The sequence below is a fragment of the Osmerus eperlanus genome, chromosome 12 (genome assembly GCF_963692335.1).
Source record: "Osmerus eperlanus chromosome 12, fOsmEpe2.1, whole genome shotgun sequence".
NCBI classification, from domain to species: domain Eukaryota; kingdom Metazoa; phylum Chordata; class Actinopteri; order Osmeriformes; family Osmeridae; genus Osmerus; species Osmerus eperlanus.
This window is the reverse complement of record NC_085029.1, coordinates 11,957,112-11,978,612: the sequence shown is the minus strand read 5'-3', so window position 1 is coordinate 11,978,612 and position 21,501 is coordinate 11,957,112.

Genomic DNA, 21,501 nt, shown 5'->3' with positions numbered 1-21,501 from the left:
CTTGCTTCTATTCCTTCCATTCCTTCTTCCTTCATTAGCATCATCCTTCTTTCCATCGCATATTCCCTCCTTCTCTCCCTGACAGATCTGGACTGTACACAGGATGAATGTGACCACAGACAGACAGGTAGTTTATTTACCTAAACTGGCGGCAAAGCACATAGGTGGAGACATATATACTCATAGCCACCAGCCGTGTGTGTGTATATGTGGCGTGTGTGTGTGTTTGTGTGTACAAAGGGTGTGTGTGTGTGTGTGTGTGTGCGCGCGCAGAGTGTTTACATTTGTATTGGGGTAATATTCATGTCAAGCCTTCGTTTGACACAAGCAACAGTAAATAGACAACATCCTGTAGCAGATCAATAGTGTTCTACATGTGTTTATGCAGGACTGCTGGACACTAACACTAAGTCTGAATCTCAGATTTCAGTTGCTGCCTGCAAATCTATATCTATATGTTGCATCCACTGAGAGGTTCAGGAAATGTCACACAAGTGTGGTTTATTATGCTCCTAAACAGCATAACAACAGTTATCTATTAATAACCTGAGGATAAATTCAGTGATAACACAGTTTACTTATTTAATTTGAACAGTCAAATCTGTGTTAATATGACATTTGATTTCACCCAACCAAGTTTGTCTCCCTCTTTCCGCATTTGTGCAAGACCTCTTTACAACGATCCTCCAAAGTAGGTTAACCCAAACCCAAATTAACCACATATTCAAACTCCTGTTAAAATAGCTGTAATGAATATTCTGCCAATTTTCTGGAACAAAAGAGTTATTAACCGCTTTTGTCTCCAGCACGGCCGTTTTAACCTTGTAATTAAAGCAGCCACTTCTTCCTTATCAGCCTGCTAAAGAGGCCCCTGTTCCAAAGGATGTTTTGCTGCTGTTAGAATCGCCTGGCCGTTGACAGGCGGTCTTGGGCATTGTTCTCTCTCTTCGTCAAATCCAATTTCAGACACCTTGTTGGAACAGTGGTTATCGGTGCTTGTTGTCAATGCTAGGCTTTAAAGTTGGGTATTTGTAAAGGTCTAATGTGGCAATAGTTTCTCAACTCAGCTCATACTGTAAACTGAAGGGACTTTAGGCAGATAAAGCCACATTATTTCAGTCCACATCCACTTGTGATGGTATTATCATTAGACTCACACTAACACTCTTACATTGGGTATGCATGATTCATGCTTTAGTTAAAAGGGATTCTCACCATACTAAAGCAATAGGTCAAAATAAGTAATACATAAGCAAATAAATACATTGGCAAGGGCATTGAGTTCCCAATTTGATTCAATTACACAACACCAGCTAATTATGCTGCTGTACATTGCAAAGGCATTTTTCAACCTCGTGAAAATAGAGAACAGGCTCAAATGTACTGATTGTATGAACAGGAACTCCCACACCGTTTCTGGGAGACTGTGAGCCCCATTTTTCAATAAAACATGTGGTTGACAATTCACCCCAAAAATGTGTCCCTCTTAATGTGTCCCTTTATACATGAGTCGGTGTGGGAATGATAGACATTAGAGCACATTTGCTTTACAGTATAATAATACAAAAAGAGGAAAACAGGCTCCCAACCACATGCACCAGCCTGAAACTTCATCTGCTGCAAATTACTACTGCTTTACTCAAACTGGTTCCAGAGAACAATTGGACATGGTTCAGAGTGGTTGGTGTAAGGCTGATCTAAGGTGGTTTTCTGGTTGTTTTGTGGTTAACCAGTTTGACTCAGTCACAATGTTTTATGGTCAAGCAGCAGAGCTGTGCTGTGGTCTAACAGCTGTAAATCCAGTTTTATCACAATACACAAGGCTGTGAGTGTGTGCTAGAGGAACAGATCAAAAGTGAGTGTGTGTGTCTGTGGGCCTCCCCGTGCCCAAGGCACTGTTGTATCGCAGAGGAGCTGTCATATGAGGTTCCTGTGTGTGTGTGTGTGTGTGTGTGTGTGTGTGAGAGAGAGAGAGAGAGAGAGAGAGAGAGAGAGAGAGAGTGTGTGTGGGGGGGGGGTGTAGGGGGGGGATCGTCTCTCCACCAGGAGTGCCTCGGGTGAAACCTGTTTCATGGTAAGAGGTCATATAAGTCTCTCCTCTTCTCCTGTCTCTTCTCTCCTCTCCAGTAATCTCCTCTCCTCCCTCTCCTCTTCTTCTTTATTTCCTCCTCTCCTCCCTTGTAAACAGTAAAGGCCCTTGCACACTGAGTGCGAGATTTTCGTATGTGTTTTTTCGCAATCGTCAACCTCAAAATTCGGTGGCTCTGAATTGCCCAAAAAACTATAAAAAAGCTGGCTATGGATGCAAAAAACGCAGAGAATCTAACCCGATCCTAACTTTTTTTGGACGGACGAAAGTTTTGGAGGCAGTGTGTAAGAGCGTGATTGACATAACGTGAGGTCGTATTTATTTTTTAACGTGCAAACATTTCGGACATGAATTTCAGACTCAGTGTGCAAAGGCCTTAACAGTACATGGTCTGGGTTGAGAGAACACTGTTTGGGTTCATTTCAAATGTATCATTATTTTTTGGAAAGTTTATTTTTGTATAACCTATTGAGGAGAAGGAATGTTGGGGTATTGACAATTTATTGAGATTAATTGATGTAATGTATCTATTTACTGCCGTGTGATTAAACAAGGGTCTGTGAAGTTGGCTTCAGTAAACATATTTTATTCACTGTTATTTTCCTGAATGTACATAAAGACAAAAGTGTATTGGGTGTCTGCATATGAAATTCTGAATAAATAGAATAGCTTGCTCCTGAGACAACTTAACTTATTTTTAAAAACTTTACTATGTAAATGTTTCATGATTTAGCTGAAGTATGAAAATCCATTTGCAGATTCCCTCATTTCTATACATGCCCAGAGGATAGAGAGACTCCACCTCCACACACACAACTCTAAAAGTAAACACTGAGAGAATGTACACACTGGAGGGTATAAAAAGAGAGTAGAGAAAGGAGAGAGAAAAGAGAGAGAGAGCTCTGCCACTGTCCAGATGGAGTGCGAGAAACAGAGAAAGAGAGATGGAGATGGAGTGTAGTCATTATCCATTCCAGTAGTTGGACATGCTTCATAAACACTGTGTTCTCCTTCTCTGGGTCATTGATATTAAGGGCAGTTCTAAGTCCCTGGAAAAGGACACTCAAGATTCCAAGGACAGTCTGGAGACTGACTGGTTTGTAGAAGAATCCGAGCTTGTTGGTAGAGATCAAAAGAGATGGACGGATGCAAACCAGAAAGCAAAAGTTTTGACCAGGGACTTTATAAAGTCTTTCGTCTTCAGTATGATTTCCATGAGCTTTCCTCTTTCTCCACATGATTCAGGTGAATTACACTTGAGCTAAAAGATGTGGAAGCGTGACATCCAGACCTTGCTGTGCTGTGAGTGTCTCCCCGCTGTGCTCTGGTGCTGGGGAATGTGTTTACAGTCTGGCCTGCTCCACGAGATGGGCCATTGACTGAGCTGATGGACTGTGCTGCTGGCATGGGGGACAGAACTCGGAGGTTCTAGAAGGATCCTGTGTTCTTTGTTTATTTGTCTTATGGTTCCGAGGTCTTCCATTTTTAACGCTGGAGAAAGACGCTGACATATTCAAGGAGGGACATTAATACCTAATATGCTATACCGTGTGTGTGTGTGTGTGTGCGGGGGAAGAGAGAGAGAGAGGGGGGGGTGCTTTCCAGTTTTGTGGGTAGGTTTGGTCTGCCTTTCTGGCCATCCAAGTCAGGCATCACCTAAGAGAAAATGAACTCAACACCCTACTGGTAGACTAAACAGATTATTTAATAGGAGTGTATTCTGCAGTGACAAACAAAACGTCTACTGATATCTGAAGCTATAACACATTTTATGAATATAGAAGAGGTGGTCTGGACCCAGGGTGGTGAGCGTGTTTCAATCCGTCAGGTAGGCACAACAACCCAATCCAATTAGTTGGGTTTTACCCAATATGTATTCCCCCATTTCCTCTTAAACTGTGAAGAAAACTTTCAGGACCTAATATATGACATAATATATAAAGACTCCACCAATTAATTTGCCGTAGGTGAGAATCTATCCCCAAACAGAGGACCTGTCCCTGCCTGGGGGGTCCAGACAGAAAGCAGCCTTAAACAAGTCAATTTCCTTCAGACTGCTGTGACAGCCAGCGCCAGAGTCAAGGCGGCAGTGTAAACTCACGCCTCAGCGCTCAGGCCAAGCTCCTGACATTGCCCGTTCGCCTTTTATTGGTTTGTTTCTCATTAAATCCCTCAATTACGGCGGGGTGTAAAACGGCCACATTATTGGCATGTGCCACATTCTCCTCTGGTCTGCTGTGCTAGCTTTATTTACGCTAGCGCCAAACCCCACACGCTAGCGGGCCTGCTCACTGGGTCTATGCCTCAGAGCAGTTAATAAATATTATTCCTGCATTTTCCCTGGGAATCGCTGCGCTGCTCCTTCTGATTGTTTTCATACACTCCTATTGGGAATATTGATTTAGTTGCCGCCTCGACAATAATTGTATACAAGCTCGTCAGGGAAAATGCAGAGGTAACCTAACATCAAACTCCAATACATTCATTAGTGGAGTTATATTAGCTCTAGGTTTCACAATTAGCATTTAAAGCAGAGAAAACGTTAGCAGTAAAATCAAATAGGGAGTTTAGCTCGAAGTGTAGAACTTAATCAATGAGTATTTTTTCTTACGCTTGAATGAAGTATTTATCAGGTCTAAACCTTGCAACGACGAAACGTGGGTTGATGGAACGGATGCAGAGGGATGTTTTGAGTGAATGATAGAGCGGTCTAGGTTCTACCCCCATTTTATTCACGTAAGAATATGCTACTACCGATGTACTGGAGTCTTGCTCTGTAAAATATGATATATCTCAGTATCAGATCCGGTAGTAATGAGCTCTTAGTTGTGAGAAGAGCGGGTCTGTCAGAGCCCTGAGTGGAGGATGAGTTGTGATGGAGGGCAGGAGCCAGTGAATCTTTACTTTCTGTCTGAACCAGGGAGAAACTGTGTACTCAGCAGAACGACTCCACGACAGCAAGCCAGCGCTCCAAATGTCTCTCTCCCCATCTATCTCCCACTCGCGCGCTCGCCCGCATGTCATTGGCTCACTCTGACATTTTCTTAGAAGTCGTAAAGGCTGCTTAGGCCATAAAAGAGCTGAGAATGACAATTCTGAATATGTTCAGTGAATTATAGTTCTTATTTAAAGATCTCGATTAACTTGTGACTTTTTTGCTGGTGAACTAATCAAGTTTCATGATTTGAGCTTCATAAAACCAGAAAATATCAGTTCCTTACCAAGCCTTAAACCACCAGTCATAAGAAATGTTAACACACCTTTACATGAGGGCAATATGCCACTTCCCTCCATAATACACACACACACACACACCACTGACTGAACCGATGATTCATATAGGTCAACTTTTATTACACCACTGTATTATGAACAAGCATATTTTACACACTCCTATATTAGTAATACATTAGTTTCTACTGGATGAACTATCAATGTACACATTCACACACGTGTACACATAAACACACATACAATGTGACACACAACACATAAGCCCCAATGATTCTACAGTCCATACAGCAACACCCACCCACACACACACACATTGACTGACCATAACCATTTAACCCCTGGTGACCCTGTGCTGTAGAATGATTTCTCTGGCCGGGCGGTTTGGCAGGCCTACAAGGTTTGGCAGACTGTCAGAGAGCCATGATGTTGTAGGAAATTACTACTACCCAGGAGGAGAAGCAAGAGGAGGACAAAGAGGAGTGGGTGGGGGTGAGGGGTTAGGAGGAGAGGGAGCAGGAAAGGGAGATATTTCATCACTGAAGACTGGCAGTGGTGTCTTATTGATGCATTAACATACAGAGCAATGAATAAATACAGACCATGCCCTTTCAAAGTCATACCATAAGACGTCTTAATTCATGATAACTCGTGGAAGATACCTCACAAACATGGCAGCAATCATGAGGGGAATGAACCCAGTGTGTCCCTGGCCTCAGCATCTCCTCCTTCAGACAGAGGTGGGAACCCCTACCGAGCACAAAGGACAAAAGGCCCATCCATGGAAATACATCTCTTCTAAGTTCTGAGACAAAGAGGGGAGACATAGGAAAGAAAGAGTGAAATAGTCTCTAAATTAATAATAAAACTGGTCTGATATGATCAACCATGAAGTACATTACAAAGGTAATGTGAATTTAAGAAAGGTTTCTGAGCCGAGTGTATATTTTCATTATCAAAAACACGGAGCCATCTATCCCAGCCAGTCAGGGTAGTCATTAGTCTGTAGGAATTTATGGAGCCCGATCCTGGACTAATGGAGTTCTCCCAGGTGTTACTAATAGCCCAGAGAAGTGCCTTCTTGCCTACTCCCTGCCTGCCTGCCTGCCTGCCTGCCTGCCTATTGTACATCCTTGCATACCTGCCTCCCTGTCTGTCGTCAATGTCAGCCTGTCTTCCTCTACGCTTGTCTGTGGGTCTGCCTGCCAGACTGGGTCTGGAGCAAATGTAATAGTCTCCCTTACTCAAAGTAGACAGATGAAGAGCAATGCTAATTGGGTTGGAGAGCATTTAACTGAAGAGCATTGAAGAAGCGAGGTGGAGGAGGAGAAGGAGAGACAGTAGAAACAGGTAGAGGATAAAAAAGAAGAAATGAAAGTGATTTGTTTTGGGAGACAGAGAGAGAGGAAGTGAACTGGAGTTAATATAAACTAAAATGTATTTGTGAGCGGGTCCAACCTATCCCCCCTGTGGTTTCACTGTAACTGGTGCTAATGTCACAGTGGGCAGATATAATTGACTGTCTCTCTCTCTCTCTTGCTGGGCTCTCCACTACAGTAAGTCTAGATGTGATACATTACAGCATCCAAAACCTCCATCACTCCATCCAACTCCCCCACTTGCAGGGTTTGAAATAAAGGGGGGCTGGGGGGGGGGGGGGGGTCCAAGACCATGCATAAGTCTATAGTGACCCCCCCATCATTTTTTTTCTTTTAGTTTGGGGCATCCCAAAACATTAGCATTTTTCATAATGTACCACATCAGTAGGGTTTGAAATCATTTTCTGGAGTGAATACCAAGTAGGCTGATGGTTTTGCTTGTAAGTTATTGTTCAAAATGTTCAAATTCCAAACAAAAGGTTTCATAAAGTTAAAAAGTGGAACATAACAAAATAGTTCTCAGAATTTTTTATAAAGAAAGTTTTGAGTGCCCCCAAGTCGTGTCAAACCCTTCTTGCGTGATATCAAACGTGTGTGTGTGTGGATGTAATTATACTGGCATCTCGTGTATCAGAGACAGGTGGATGTAGCAGCATGGAGGGGCTGCCACTGCAGAGTAAGGACCAGTCCTTCTGTAAGTAAACTATGAGGGATCTGTTTCCATCAGACTGGGAGGTCATTGATTAAGGCCAAGAAGGGCGAGGAGCCTATCGATCGCCGCTCCCACGATGACACAGGGAGGAGGTAACTTCCTTGTTGATCCTCAGTCACCGGCTCACCCGCTAATCAATGCACTTCTTATGTTTTATTCAGCTATTGAACATAGTGATTTATTCAGTAAATTGTATTGATTGGGTCTGTAGTGGAGCTGGCTGATATACACACAGAGTTCGACATCGTAGTGTGTGACTCACACAGGCTCTGGGACATGGAGACTGAGCTGCAAGGGCAGGCCTTCAGAAAGAGCAGGGGATCTTTTACTTTATAGATGAAAAAAGTTGAACCTTATTCCTCTGTAAAAGACTTCTTTCTATCTCTCTCTCAGAGAGAACCAAATCAATATTTGACATCTAATCTTTCATCCGTAAATGAACAAAATTAATTATATCAAACACCCAAACTGTTGTATAAGAAGTGTGAGTTAAGGTCATCTACAAAAATGGAGAACTATTTTTGCTACCGTGGCTTGGGGCAACACATTACCTAGCCAGATCTGTGAAGGCAGGAGTTGAAGTCTGAAACAGGGGTGGGACCACAGACTCCATGTATCACAGAGAGCTGCTTTCAATGCTGTTAATGCTGAAGTCATCCGCAAAGGCCTTCTGTTATTGTATTGTAGCTAGGTGCGGGTGCACCTTCACAATTTACTGTGTCCAGCCTGAATGCAGTGTACAGGATAAGAGATGGTGCATCTCCATTGGAAGATTGCAGTAATACATGGTGTTAGATTCAAGCTCAATAACAGGTGTAAGGATTCTCCCTCTCCTCACTGAGTCTCAGACCACTAGAGGAAAACCAGTAGAAAGGATAATGGATTTCCTGAGCCTCTCTCCTTCCATCTCCCCCCCCCCCCCCCCTCTCTCTCTCTCTCTCTCTCTCTCTCTCTCTCTCTCTCTCTCTCTCTCTCTCTCTCTCTCTCTCTCTCTCTCTCTCTCTGAGTCGCACTGTAGGTCTGTCACACCGCAGAGTTGATCTGAGCGCTTCCCTCCTGTCGTCTCCGCGTCGGTGGATCAGCGCTCGCTCGGTGCGTTAAAGACTCCGGCCGCTGACTGGTGGCGTCCGAGCGTGGCGAGGAGCACGGGTAAACGATCTCGGGGTTTACCTGTTGGAGGAGGAGGAGGAGGGAAGGAGGGAGGGAGGGAGGGAATGAGGACAACAGAGGAGAAGGGAGGACAAGAAAAGGAGCGGAGAGGAGAGGAGGATGAAAAGCTGAGTGAAAGGAGGAGTGATCCTGTGTGGCGAGACGGAGTGACAGCGGAGCCCATCATGTCCCAGTAATGGGCTAGAGCAGCTGGCCAGGGATTTACTGCCCAGTGAGAGCAAGGCAGGAGAAGGGGGAGATAGAGGGGAGTAGTGGGGGGAGACTGGGTGAGAACACAGGAGTAAGGGGGGAGAATGGGGGAGAAGATGGAGAAAGAGGAGGCAGAGGGTGGAGAGGGAGACTGTGTGAGAGAGGGGGGGAGAAATGCGAGGCTTGTGGAGGCATGGAGAGGCAAGTGATGGAAGGAGAAGAGAAACAGGAGGTGGGGGGGGAGGGGGTAACACCAAGTTGAATGGTCTGATGGCGAGGTGCCGCGACCTGTTTATTACGCCGTTTTTCTGCTCCAGTGGAAAGCTGTAATGATCGCCATGCTGGGTGACTGACAGCTGCCCTCCCCCACCCATGCCTCACCCTGAGCCGAGGGGAGAGGCGGTGGGGGGAGGCAGGAGAAGTGTGTGTGTGTTGACCCATTCCGCTGCCCCACCAAGTTCAATTTCTCCCATCTGACAGGCACATGATAAGTTGCCCCCCTAGGAACACACACAGACACAAACACACACTCACACAAACCTGAGGTGTGAGAGTGTTATCAGACCACAGAGCACACAGGGTTAAATCAGGGTTTTTAATTAGTGCAGTTGTTTTACTCGACTGAACAAGTTCAAAAAGCTAATGATGTTTACAAACAAACTGTTCACCCCAGAAACACAAATGTTTTCAATTAATAGTTTTTATAACAACTAATCACACATTATGGGAGAGGAAAGAAAATGTGCTGAGAAAAATGTGACTTAATCAATTCTACATGATTCTTTGCTTATGAAGTAAATATTTATGTGAGAAAATGCATGTAAGGCAAAGTGTGTGTGCATGTGAAGGAGAGACAGAGAAAGAGAGAGAGATTGAAGGTGGGGGAGACTGGTATGGGAGAGTGCTCTTGTATGATTAAAAGACAGTAAATAATGATGACAATGAAGGCAATGCTGATAAGGAGGAGGACAGGGAGGAAGATGGTTGTGAAGCTGAATGAGAAGGAGGATCGAGATGCAAGGGTTGTGATGACACAAACACTGAAAACCGAGTCTGTAAAGAGATATTTTAAATGTTGGCAACGATTATGTTCAATAACCCTAAATATACAACACACTGTACCTGTGTGGGAAAATGTTGAAGCCAGTTGATCTGAAATTGTTGATTATCTGACAGACTGAGTATATTTTTCTAATCTTTAACGAGGTGTGAGCCCATGAAAAAACACAGATGTTCTAGCCTCAAATAAGACCAGGTGTAAATTGAACAGAGGTTAAAACCTCAACTTATGTGTTTATTACGAAGTTATCAGAGCTGAACGTGTTACCCCCAGTGTGTCTTTAATTTGTTTTCTGGAGAACAGGGAGAAAAGTTCCACAAGTTAAAGGTAGATTCCTCAGCCAAATCTCACAACAGCACAGAGAAGCCCCAGCCCTGAGGCCGCCTTCCTCTCACACCCAGTCTCAACACAACGTCACCCTGCTACTCCTTTTTCTTTTGTCCTTGTTCTTTCTGACTTTGGCACTATTTCTTTACAGTTTGTTTGGTGTCTCTTGTATCATTCTTATCTGGTGCTATTGTCTCTATGCTGTGTTTCAGGAGCCGAGACAACTTCGACTCAGGCAGCAAGCTGCTGGAGGTCTGGATATAGAGATACAACAAAGCACTCGCCGCAGTATACAGTTCGCTGCTGTTCAGGAAGTGTTGTTGTCGGTCAGTTTAAACACTTACATCAAACGAGACATGTTGGATATTTTTACTGTTGGTGCCATCTCTGTGTACAGCGTGAATACACACATGCTCTTTATGCTGTGGCACTGCACATCTGTGCATTACTGTGTGCTTCAACACACGGCACAGGGTGTCAAATGTGGAGACTGCATAAGTTGCAGTAGCTCTTACATACTTTGACTTTCCAAACAATCCGACTTGACTTTCTGCAAGACAAACGTACAGTCCTCCTGCCGTGTCTTCTCTCCACTGTGTAAGGAGCACATGCCAACATGATGGCAGAACCATCCAGACCAGAGAGCTGCGCTGAAGACAGCTTTAATATTTGATGCAGACTAGATAATTCATTTACAAAAACACACGCATTTTCTCATTCCATCATCACGCCAGCAATAAAATGGGAACTGTAACTTCGAAACTTTTTAAAAATGCACATTCTTGCATCAATTTTTAACAGAGGTTTTATATCTAATGAATTTAGATTTAATTTGGCATGGCATAAAATCCATTTGTACAGTTTTTAATTAAGAATGCAGTCCATGCAATTAAAATTACTGCCGGAGCCTTCATCACCGGGTCCTCAGAGAACCCCAGTCTAAAAAATTATGTTAATGCTGCACAGTAAAAACACTCTACATGGAGGAATAGTGTGTGTGTTGTGTGTGTGTGTTTGTCTGTGTGTGTATGATAGATCCTTCTCTTTCTGCTGACAATGAGGCCGTCTTACACACACACACACGCGCTCCTGCTAAGCTGCTTTCCTTGCACTGCCATGGCGTTTGAAGCCTGTTTATGCTTTTGTTTACAGTCGTCTGGGCAGGAGGAACATATGTCAGGCGTGTTTATAGGCGTGCACTGAAGAGTGACTGTAATTTGTGTTTGACAAAATGCACTAAGAGTGAAGACTGCTTCTGTGTTATTTATAAACACCACGACTTTATGGTTCATCAAAAACATAATGAATGTTTAAATGGAGAGGGAGGGAGAACAAGAGAAAGTGATAAAGAGAAAGACACTGCAGGAAGTGAGTAGGGACAAAAACGACTAAAGAAAGGAAGAAGGAAGATAAAAATAAAAAAGAGAGAGAGAGAGGATGAGAGATGATCCGTAAGAGGTTAGGCTGGGTATAAAACGCTCTGGCCTGTCTTAGCTGTGTCATAGTTTATTCATCTGCTCGTCAGGGACCTTCTCATGTGTGTTTGGCTGCAGGCCAGATCATGCCCCACGTATGACCCGCTTGTCCTGACATGGAAGCATGTACATGCTTACTCACACTAAGACACAGGCACCCCCAACACACACACACACCAATATATTCCTAGTGTTTGGGGGTTAATATTGCTTTAACAGCTTTCGCTTGCACCCTTTCCCACTCATAGTACACACACACATACACTTATAAGTTAACTTGACTTAACGCTTGTTTTCAACACTTCTTGTTCTTTTACATTTGTCAATATTGGCATCACTCATGGGTTCTCTCTTTCCTCGGTTTACCAGGGTTTAGCAGCCTTGTGTGTGTGTGTGTGTGTTTGCGTGTCTGAGTGTGCGTATGCATGTGTGTGTGTGTAAGAGTGTGTCTGAGGGTTTCTTTCACTAGGACAGATAGTCCAGTAGTATAACTCTGATCTCCAAATCCTACTCTGTGTTCTCATATGATAAATGTCAACCCAGGATTAGAGCTCAAATCCATCTGGAGAGGCAGCGAGCCCGACCCAAACACAACCCTCCCCATGGGCACACTAAGGCTGAACAGAAAAATGAACTAGATTTACAACATGCACACAGACACACACACACAGTTCAAACACAGCTTTACTGCAATTTCCATTTTGATCACACTGACACATTCTCACTCTTTAGTATTCCTATGCTAACTGACCTCATATTTGATGTTTGTTTGACCAAGTTGATAGGTAGTAGTGTGTGTGTATGTAGGTGTGTGCATGGATGCGTGAGTGTAGTGCTGTAGGTGTACCTGTTTGTGTGCTCATAATGTGTGTGTGTGTGTGTGTGTGTGTGTGTGTGTGTGTGTGTGTGTGTGTCTGTGTATGCATCTGTGTGTGTTTGCGTGTGTGTGTGTGTGTGTGTGTGTGTTAGAGTGATTTCTACTAAACATCCAAAGTGGTCCTTGCTGTCAGCCTCCCACTAGGGAGATCACTGTGGTGTATTGATTGTAGACTGTCTGAACAAATAGTTCATTTGATCAGGCCTGACTCTGCTTACCACTCCTCATTCTAAATAATGAATAGCTCCATCCATCAATGCTCTACACTGTTTATCACTCTGCTCCCTCAGTGTCCATAAAGAAGACTGGAAAAGTGACTGGGACAAGTGTGTGGATGTGTGTGTGTGTGTGTGCATCTTTGTGCAAACAGTACACTTCAACAATAATTTTATTTCCAATAGATCGAGATTGTAATAAGAGACAATTTCCTCTGACAATTTCCACTTGTACCAAGTCCACCGTTTCAAGCAAATACATAATTAAACACAATCATGTGTTTAATGTAGCAAGTGAAAAGAAAACTGCGTTTTTTATTTATTTCAGCCCTAAATGATTCCGCTAACCTTGCGTCAGAGGGGAAACGGTATGGAATAGGCTCAGGCTTTCACGGCTGCATATTTAAGGCATGGTTTCATCCTGGCACTACCCTGTATGAAGACCATTCTCAGCCTCCACATAATCCATTATCACATATGAATTATACATTCAGCTCTGGATGTTGAGTGTGTCTGTCAATGTGGCAGAGATGCTGCAATTAGGCCTATTAGAGAGACAGAGAGAATGAGGAGGAAGGGGAGTAATGGACTGGGCTGTCTGTCTTACTAGCCAAACCCTTGGGACATTATACCTGCCTGCAGCACCGCTGTCCCTATATCCACACCACACACCCCGCACACCATTCCCAGCCCCCCTCCACAGCCCACCACCTTGACTACACACCTTCCAGTAACCTTTTCTACACGCTGGGTTTCTATCCCCCATAAAAAAGCTCCCGCCACACAACCTAGGAAGGAAGCGGATGTAACCGATCTAAGATGTAGCTTACGTAACCATTCTAGGATGAGAGTGCATTAACTGCTGTTGGAAACAACACTCGAAACAGTTGGACCTTTTCAGTGGAGCAGAGTCATTAAACTGTGTGGAACACACAGAGAAGGACTCCATTTACAACGGAGAACAAGTCCTGTACTGGAGGAAGCCCTCTCCAGGGTCACACTGGAGCTCCAAGCTAGCCGCAGAGCTGGATGCCTAAAACAGATGTGTGTTCCTCACCGTTAACTATGCAGCGCACCGCACCGCCCCATGTCTCGTCACCTGGGTTTTATATAATTTCAGAGAGAGAGAGCCTGAGAGAGAGACAGAGAGAGAGAGAGAGAGAGAGAGAGAGAGAGAGAGAGAGAGAGGGGGGGGAGGGGGGGATAAGTTGTGAGCAGTGTAAAGGGACTCTTAGAAAACTGGCGTTTGGCAGTGTGGACCTCCCAACGCTGGCGTTAACTGGCTGAGAGGCAGGGAGGAATGTAACGTTGGAGACAATGGTGGGAGAAGGGCCAGGGGTTTAACAGGGAAGAGGGGCGGAGGCCAGCAGGGGGGAGAGAAGAGTGAAGGAGTGGAGGAGTAAGGGGCTGTGTGCGGGAGGGAGGTGTGGTGTAGGAGGAGGTCAGGAGGAGGAGGGAACTACATGGGGACAGCTCTGGGAGGAAGAACATGGTAACTGAATGAGAAGTGGAGGAGGCTGGGTGGGGTAGAAGGGAAGTGAGGGGGGAGGAGGGATGAGGGAGAAAGGAGAGATGTGTGGGAAGAGACGGGAGAGGAGGGGAGAGGAGATAGGACGGGGGGAAGGAGATGGATGGGGAGAGAAGGGGGACGAGGGGCAGAGTAGAGGGAGAGTAGGGGGATAGGAGATGGGTGGAGGAAGAAGGAGGATGGGACTGAAGAGTAGAGGAGATATTTTTGAAGCTCGTATTGAAGTGATGGCAGGGATGCCTGGCCGGTACAGTGGGACCACCGATGGAGGGAAGGAGGGTTCTAGCAGTGACTGAACGCTTCCCAGAATCCACTTCAGCAAAGAGGGAGCAGCACTGATCCAATTTCTCAGCCAAGGGGATTGGAACACAGGAACGAATAACTGGGAAGAGAAACTCTCCTTCACTTCTTTCTTTCTCTTTTTCTTTCTCTCTCTGTCTTTCTGTATCTTTATTCCTCCTTCTCCCTCTCCCTTGCTGTTAAAATGAACAGCGAGTAAAGGAGAGGGTACTGAGACTGAACTCTATTAAGTTTCAGGCCAGTCAAGTTTACAGGGAAGTCTTTAAAAAACTCCCTTTCCTCCCTCTTGTCACAACTCACCACCCTACAGTAAGTCAAGTAAAGGCAGCTGCCATTCAGTATTGAAGCCAGTCCAGGAAGATTGACAATGGTGTCTGGCAGTTGACACTTCCATTTATGATGCAATGAAATGATACATTAAAGCTTATGGTCATTGAATATTATTTAAATATTATTGGTACTTATAAAATATAAAGGCAGACTGAAAGGCAAGTGCCTGTAGGGACAGGGTTAAAGTTAGGATTACATGTCTCATAGAGGCAGTCGATTTCTTTGTTGTTGGGGGGATGGGGGGGGGGGGGCATTATTAACATGATCTCACCACACACAACCTAGTTTTTAGTTGCAGACTCTCCAATGCTCTTGTCCCATACCCTGGTAGATGAGGAAAGCTTCATCTGGACAGGAGTTCAAATAAGAGAGGTTAGCAGAGGCTGATGCTGTGCTAATGAAGACCTGCCTTGCTGCCTCCTCCTCTTCCTCTACCTCCCTTCCTTCCTTCGTCCTTGGACTGTCATCTACAACCTTTTGAAGCTGTATCTGATTATCTAGCCAGCAATTAATCATAATTAAGGGAGAGAGAAAGAGAGAGGCCGGAGGGGTGGAGGGAGGGGGGGAAAGAGTCAGAGAGAGCGAGAGAGAGAGAGAGAGAGAGAGAGAGAGAGAGAGAGAGAGAGAGAGAGAGAGAGAGAGAGAGAGAGAGAGAGAGAGAGAGAGAGAGAGAGAGAGAGAGAGAGAGAGAGAGAGAGAGAGAGAGAGAGAGAGAGAGAGAGAGGGAGATGAGTGTTGCCTCTAGGTCTGGCATTCCTCCTGAACCTCCCTTCACCATCTTGGCAGACAGAGAAACTGGGGGTACTCTGGAGGAGATGGGGGGGCAGAACAGGGCAAGTCTCGGGGTTGGGGGGTAACTGGGTTCTTCACACTTAGACACACACACACACTGTGCCTGCAGATACACTTGCACACAAACCTGCAGACCATTACATTCCCACAGGCTTGTCTAGGTTTTATAGTTTGGTAAGGGTGTGTGTGTGTGGTGGTGTGTGTATGTGTGTGTGTGTGTGTGTGAATGTGTATATGTGTGTGTGCGTGTCTTTCTTGCCCAGGGGTGGTAGACAGGCTCAGTGCTGGCCAGTCCTCTGGTCCACTGTTCATCAGAGCCTGTCTCCTCTGCCAGCAGTTTATTATTAGGAAGTTGCTCCCATTGCATCAGTGAGATGTGGAGTGGTGTATCCTGTCTGACCACTACAGATTAATGGGGTGGGTCAAGGTTCTCTGCTGGTCCCTCTGGGGTGGACCTGGAACCCTGCCAACCAATGACAGAGGTCAGTCTGACAGGAGCTCCCTCCTCCCTACTCTGCTTCTCCAATGAGATGGACATGCTTGTCTGACTGCAGAGTTGCCACAAGTTTTCCCTCTCTGAGTCACTCTAAAACTGAAGAGGTTGGATTCAGACTAGGGCCAGACCTGGGGGGGTCTGTTTTATTAAATAAAATGTATAGTATTCAACTCTGTTGCTGTGTCTACAGCCCAGGGCCACTAGAGTGGCCACCTCTTCAATGTTCCCCATTTCCTCAATGTTCATCACCTCCTCAATGTTCCTTACTTCCTCAATGTTCCATACTTCCTCAATGTTCATCACCTCCTCAATGTTCCTCACCTCCTCAATGTTCCTCACCTCCTCAATGTTCCTCACCTCCTTAATGTTCCGCACCAATTTGATATAATGAACATGTACATGGCTTCTCTCTCTCTCCATGTCTCTCTCTCACTCTTCCTGTCCTGCTTTCTCTGCTCTCAGTCCTTTCTCACAGTCTATCTCAGTCAACCCACAGCGATAGACACACACACACACACCTCTGCTCAATCCCGTTTAGCAGGGCTGATTACCCGCGGCGAAGGCGTTTGATTGTCCTCTGTCTAACCTAACCAGAGGAGGACTTTGTTCCGACAAGCAGGACACCAAATTAACTGTGAACCATTTCACAGCTGAGGCCTCTCGCCGTCCAGGAGGCCTGACCTGGAGAAATGCTGCCCAATTATCCTGATGATCACTATCTTACTGGGGGAGAATATAAAAGACTCATTATTGTTCTTTTTGAATCGTTCATTATGATTATTTCCAAGCCTGAAGCCTTTCCCGTGCCAAGGGAGCGGGCGGGGGGAGCTGTGGTTGGCTAATCACCTGCGGAGGAGAGGAGAGGAGGAAAGGAAAGAGAGATGAAGCGACTGGGCAGGGGATGAGGACATTGCGTGGTGGATTAATGATAGGAATCATGGACTAACCAGTTCATAAACATGCAGTGTTTTAGAACTGGTAACACAGAGAGACCGCCAGACACCTGTGGATGTCAGCACAGTAAGTCGGAAACTGTTTAGTCAGCAACACAAACTACAAGACACCTTTACAGAGAACTGTGTCGTTTCTACCTATGTAGATGTGTGTGTGTCTGCGTGTGTCAGCATGTGCATGTGTTGCCTCAGAGGTGGAAATGTTTTACTCAAATTAACTTCAAATCAACCTCTTGACCTAAGCAATTATGTCAGAATAAATAAAGCCATTCTATCCTTTCCCTGATTCCTTAGAAGGGTGGGTGTTTGTGTGTACAAAATGTGTGTAAGTGTGTGTGTGTGGCTGAGTCAGGAGAAAGGTCTGGGACTCTGACAGTTTTGGTAATGCTGCTCAACTCTCAAATATCTGGTCTGTTGGTGTGTGTGTGCGTGTGTGTGTGTGTGTGTGTGTGTGTGTGTGTGTGTGTCTGCATGTGTGTGTGCACTCAGTTTGTGCATATGGGTTTGTGTTTGAGAAAAGTGTGTTTCATTTCAACTCCTGCTCCATATGCAGTACCTGTAATTGGGTCTGTCAATCACTTGGCTGTCACACTCTTTTGATATGACATCCGTCTCCTGGGCATGTGCTTAGATTTCACTGACAGGGCCGGCCTTGCTATACATAACAATGACCACGGTTAATTATTCTCTCTTAATCAAAAATATGATGTGGTCAATTCCATTTTAATCAAAAATAATATGATGGTGTCAAAAGTGGATGGAATTTGCATACCAGTTTTTGTCAACGTAACTAATATGTTTCTCCTTTTTGCCTTTCAAGTTGTACTAATTCTGTTTTCATATTTTCATGTTTCTCATATAGTGAACACAATTAAATACACCTTGCCTGCCTCATTGTGGTCTCTTTCCAAACTGATCTCTCTTGCCCTCCCCTCAAAGACATAGTTGTCTATGTAGACTAATGCTCAGGCCAGTAGAGTAGCCACAAGTGGGCCTGGGGGGCCTAGGACCCCTCATTCACATATTTATGCCCCCACCCCCTCCCGCTCTGACTGCTTACAATAAAAAACAAAGGAATTGTTTTTTTGTTAGTTGTTTTGTGGCCCCTTCATTTTAAGATGGCTCAGGCCCTCTCAGCTCACCTCAGCCCCGTACACAAAATGTCTTCCAAAACAGGAAACAGGGCTTTTAGCCACTAGCCCTGTGTGCTCCAGAACAGCTTTACTGATGTCCACAGTCATCCAGGAGTCACCTGTGTAGAGCAGGCTGTGTGTAACCAGTCTGGTATCTAACAAGCATGTCTCCTGATGGTTTCTCCTGCATACATGATCAAACAGGTTCCTGCAACACGCGTGTCCAAGTAGATTTGCTGGGAGGGATAGGGACCCCATTCACACTATGGGATCATTTCAATCTTCACTGCTTTGATGAATGGAGGGTTGGCACTGTTAGGGCGACTCAGAACAGCTAGGACTGTTCTCTCGTTGCCGCTCTATCTCTCTGTGTCTGTCTTTATCTCTCTCACCTTCCTTTCCCTTCTTTTTCCTGTCCCCTTATTCATTTTTAATGTGTTTAGCATTCAGGTCCTATAATGGATTTAACAGGGACAGAGAGTGGGAGTGTTTGGTTTATTCACCATCCCAGATCAAACCAGACCAGTGGTGAATTATTCAACCCTGCAACCCCCCCCACACACACACACATACACACACATACACACACGCAAACATACACACACACGCACACACCAGGAGCAGCAGCAGCAAGACAAGTCTCTGGAGACAAGGTCCTCCTCCAGAAGAATATTCACTACCTATTTGTTTGTACTTGACTGCCATTACGTTCAGCCAGAGGTACTTTACAGTGCAGTCAACAATGATCTGTTTGTTCATCCATTATTAAGCACTTTATCCCTTTCCTAAAAAGAGCTGTTTAAAATAGTTCATAATAGTTTTGGGGGGAAATTATTACTGTATTCTAATATTTCTAGTATTTCAAGTTGTCAAGTCTTATTGTAATTTTTTCAAAAGGAAATATTAGGACAAAATGTGTATCTGGAATCTTGTTATAAAATTATAAATGCCTTCCACAGCCCCAACCCCAGTCATGGGCCCACCTCTGACCTTTTAAGCAGGACACAGAGGTTCATGAATCATTGTAATTGGCCCAGTCCATCTGAACCAGGTTTAAAAGATTGTGTGTGTCGCTCTGGATAAGAGCGTCTGCTAAATGACTAAATGTGTAGAGACTGAGTTAGATGTGTTTCCAGTCTGCACTGACAAAATGGAAACAGGAGCTGCGTGCGAAGGCCAGGGGACTGTGGGATGTTTATAATGAAGAGACGGGAGGTGGCCCACTATTAGGACGGGGTGCTGACGAGCTGCACAGGAGGGGGTAGAGGACAATGACTATGGTGAGGGTGAGGATAAAGATGACACAAGTGTGGCAATGGTGATGATGGTGATGATGAAGATGACCAACACACACACACACACACACACACACAGCAGACCTGTCAGCACTTGTACATCTCTGAGCTTGTGTTGGACCAGTCATTTACATGTGGAGGGAGGCCTGCTGTATTTCTCATTCCAGAGATGAGGACGATCCACCTGAATCATTTATAAATATGCTAACAAGGGGTCCGGGAGGGGGGTAACTGGGGAGGGATGTGGGGGGGGGGGGTCATCTCCCACCACTCTGGGGGTCCGAGGGTGGAGCTGAGGCTCATGTAGGAACACACGGAGGGAGCACGGGGTCAGGGAGCTCATGGTAATCAGGTCTGACTCTCTGTGGAGGTGGACCCCCGGCCTTGGCACACACACTCACACACGCACACATTATCCTGGATACCCATCCCAGGGCCTTGGACCCATCATGTACAGTATCTCCATGGACACACCACCACTCCCCTATCTGAACTCTTACCATCTAGACGACTGCTACCACCTAGCCCCAGACCCCAGTCCCAGCCCCAGAGGAAACATAGCCTCAGCGTCAGTTCCAGCCCCAGCCCCAGCCAGGGTCTCAGTCCCAGTCCCTAACCTTGGGACTCTGTAGAAAAACAAAGTCTGTGCCAGTGTGGTCCTAAGACCCCCTGAGCTGGGCCCCACATCACTCTGACGATCGTGGCTCATCTTCATATTTCTTCCCTCTCTTCATAGCTGTCGTACTTTGTACCATTTATCTAAGATTTCTCTGTACCTCCCCCTCCTCCCTGGAACTCCCCTCGCCCCTGATCAATCTCTGCTCTTCTCTTTCTTTTTTAATAAAGCGTTGATAAATATTTCAAGCTTGTTCCCTCAGGTTAGTCTGTCACATTATGAATAGCAAAAGATGTATCACTGCCGTGTCAGAAATGAAAAGCTCTGTTCGTTAGTCCTAAATAGGACTGAATATTAAAAAGTAGCCCTGTTTAACAGTCATATCTGGCCTCTGCATGCTAATATATTTTACATTTCATTTTCATTAATGGGGAGTAAGCGAGGATCCACACAGAGGGGAGAGTTTGATGAATCCATAACGAGAGTGGGGGACACCAAAGCACTAAGCCTGTATCTCTCATGTCATCTCTCTCTCTCTCTCTCTCTCTCTCTCTCTCTCTCTCTCTCTCTCTCTCTCTCTCTCTCTCTCTGTCCTGTCACTCCTATCTTTCAAGTGTATGTGTAAAGTGTACATATGTGTGTGTGTGTACGTGTGCGCACGGTATGACGGAGCCAGCTCAAAGCTGCCACTCCCCCCGCACCCTGATGATAATAACACAGGTGACATATTCACCTCCTCGCTGTCACTCTATCACTCCATCTTTCTCTTCATCTCTCCGTCCATCTGTCTGTTATCTTTGTTTCATCTTGGGACATCCGGGCCTGCGAGAGGACGTGCTCAAGCTGGTGCATCTCTCTATCTCTCTACGTTGTCTAAATGTGGTCCAACTCCACAGCATTAGGAGTCAGTCACTCAACAGCCCTCTCTGTGCTCCCATACACGCACAAACACACACACACACACACGCAAAGGGCTGGGGTCAGCAATCTTCCTATCCCGTTTGCTGAGTGGCAGCTAGCAGGGTGTGTGTGTTATGTAGATGTAGCAGCCATGAGGCCGTGCAGGGTGCTTATGTAGATATGAGAGGTGATGCTGGTGGCATTTGATGGAACCGTGTGTCCGAGGCATTGACCCTCAACACTGCATCCTGGTCCTTCCTGTCTGGGCGCCTAGACAACAACCTGCTGGGTTTACTGGGCTTTGAACCCCACTCAAAGTGAACCTTCTGAATGACTGAAAACCCCAGGGTGCCCTGCTTTCTATCTACTATTCTTTTCTCTCTCTCTCTTTCTCTCTTTCTCTCCTTCTCTCTCTTTCTCTCTCCCTCTCTCTT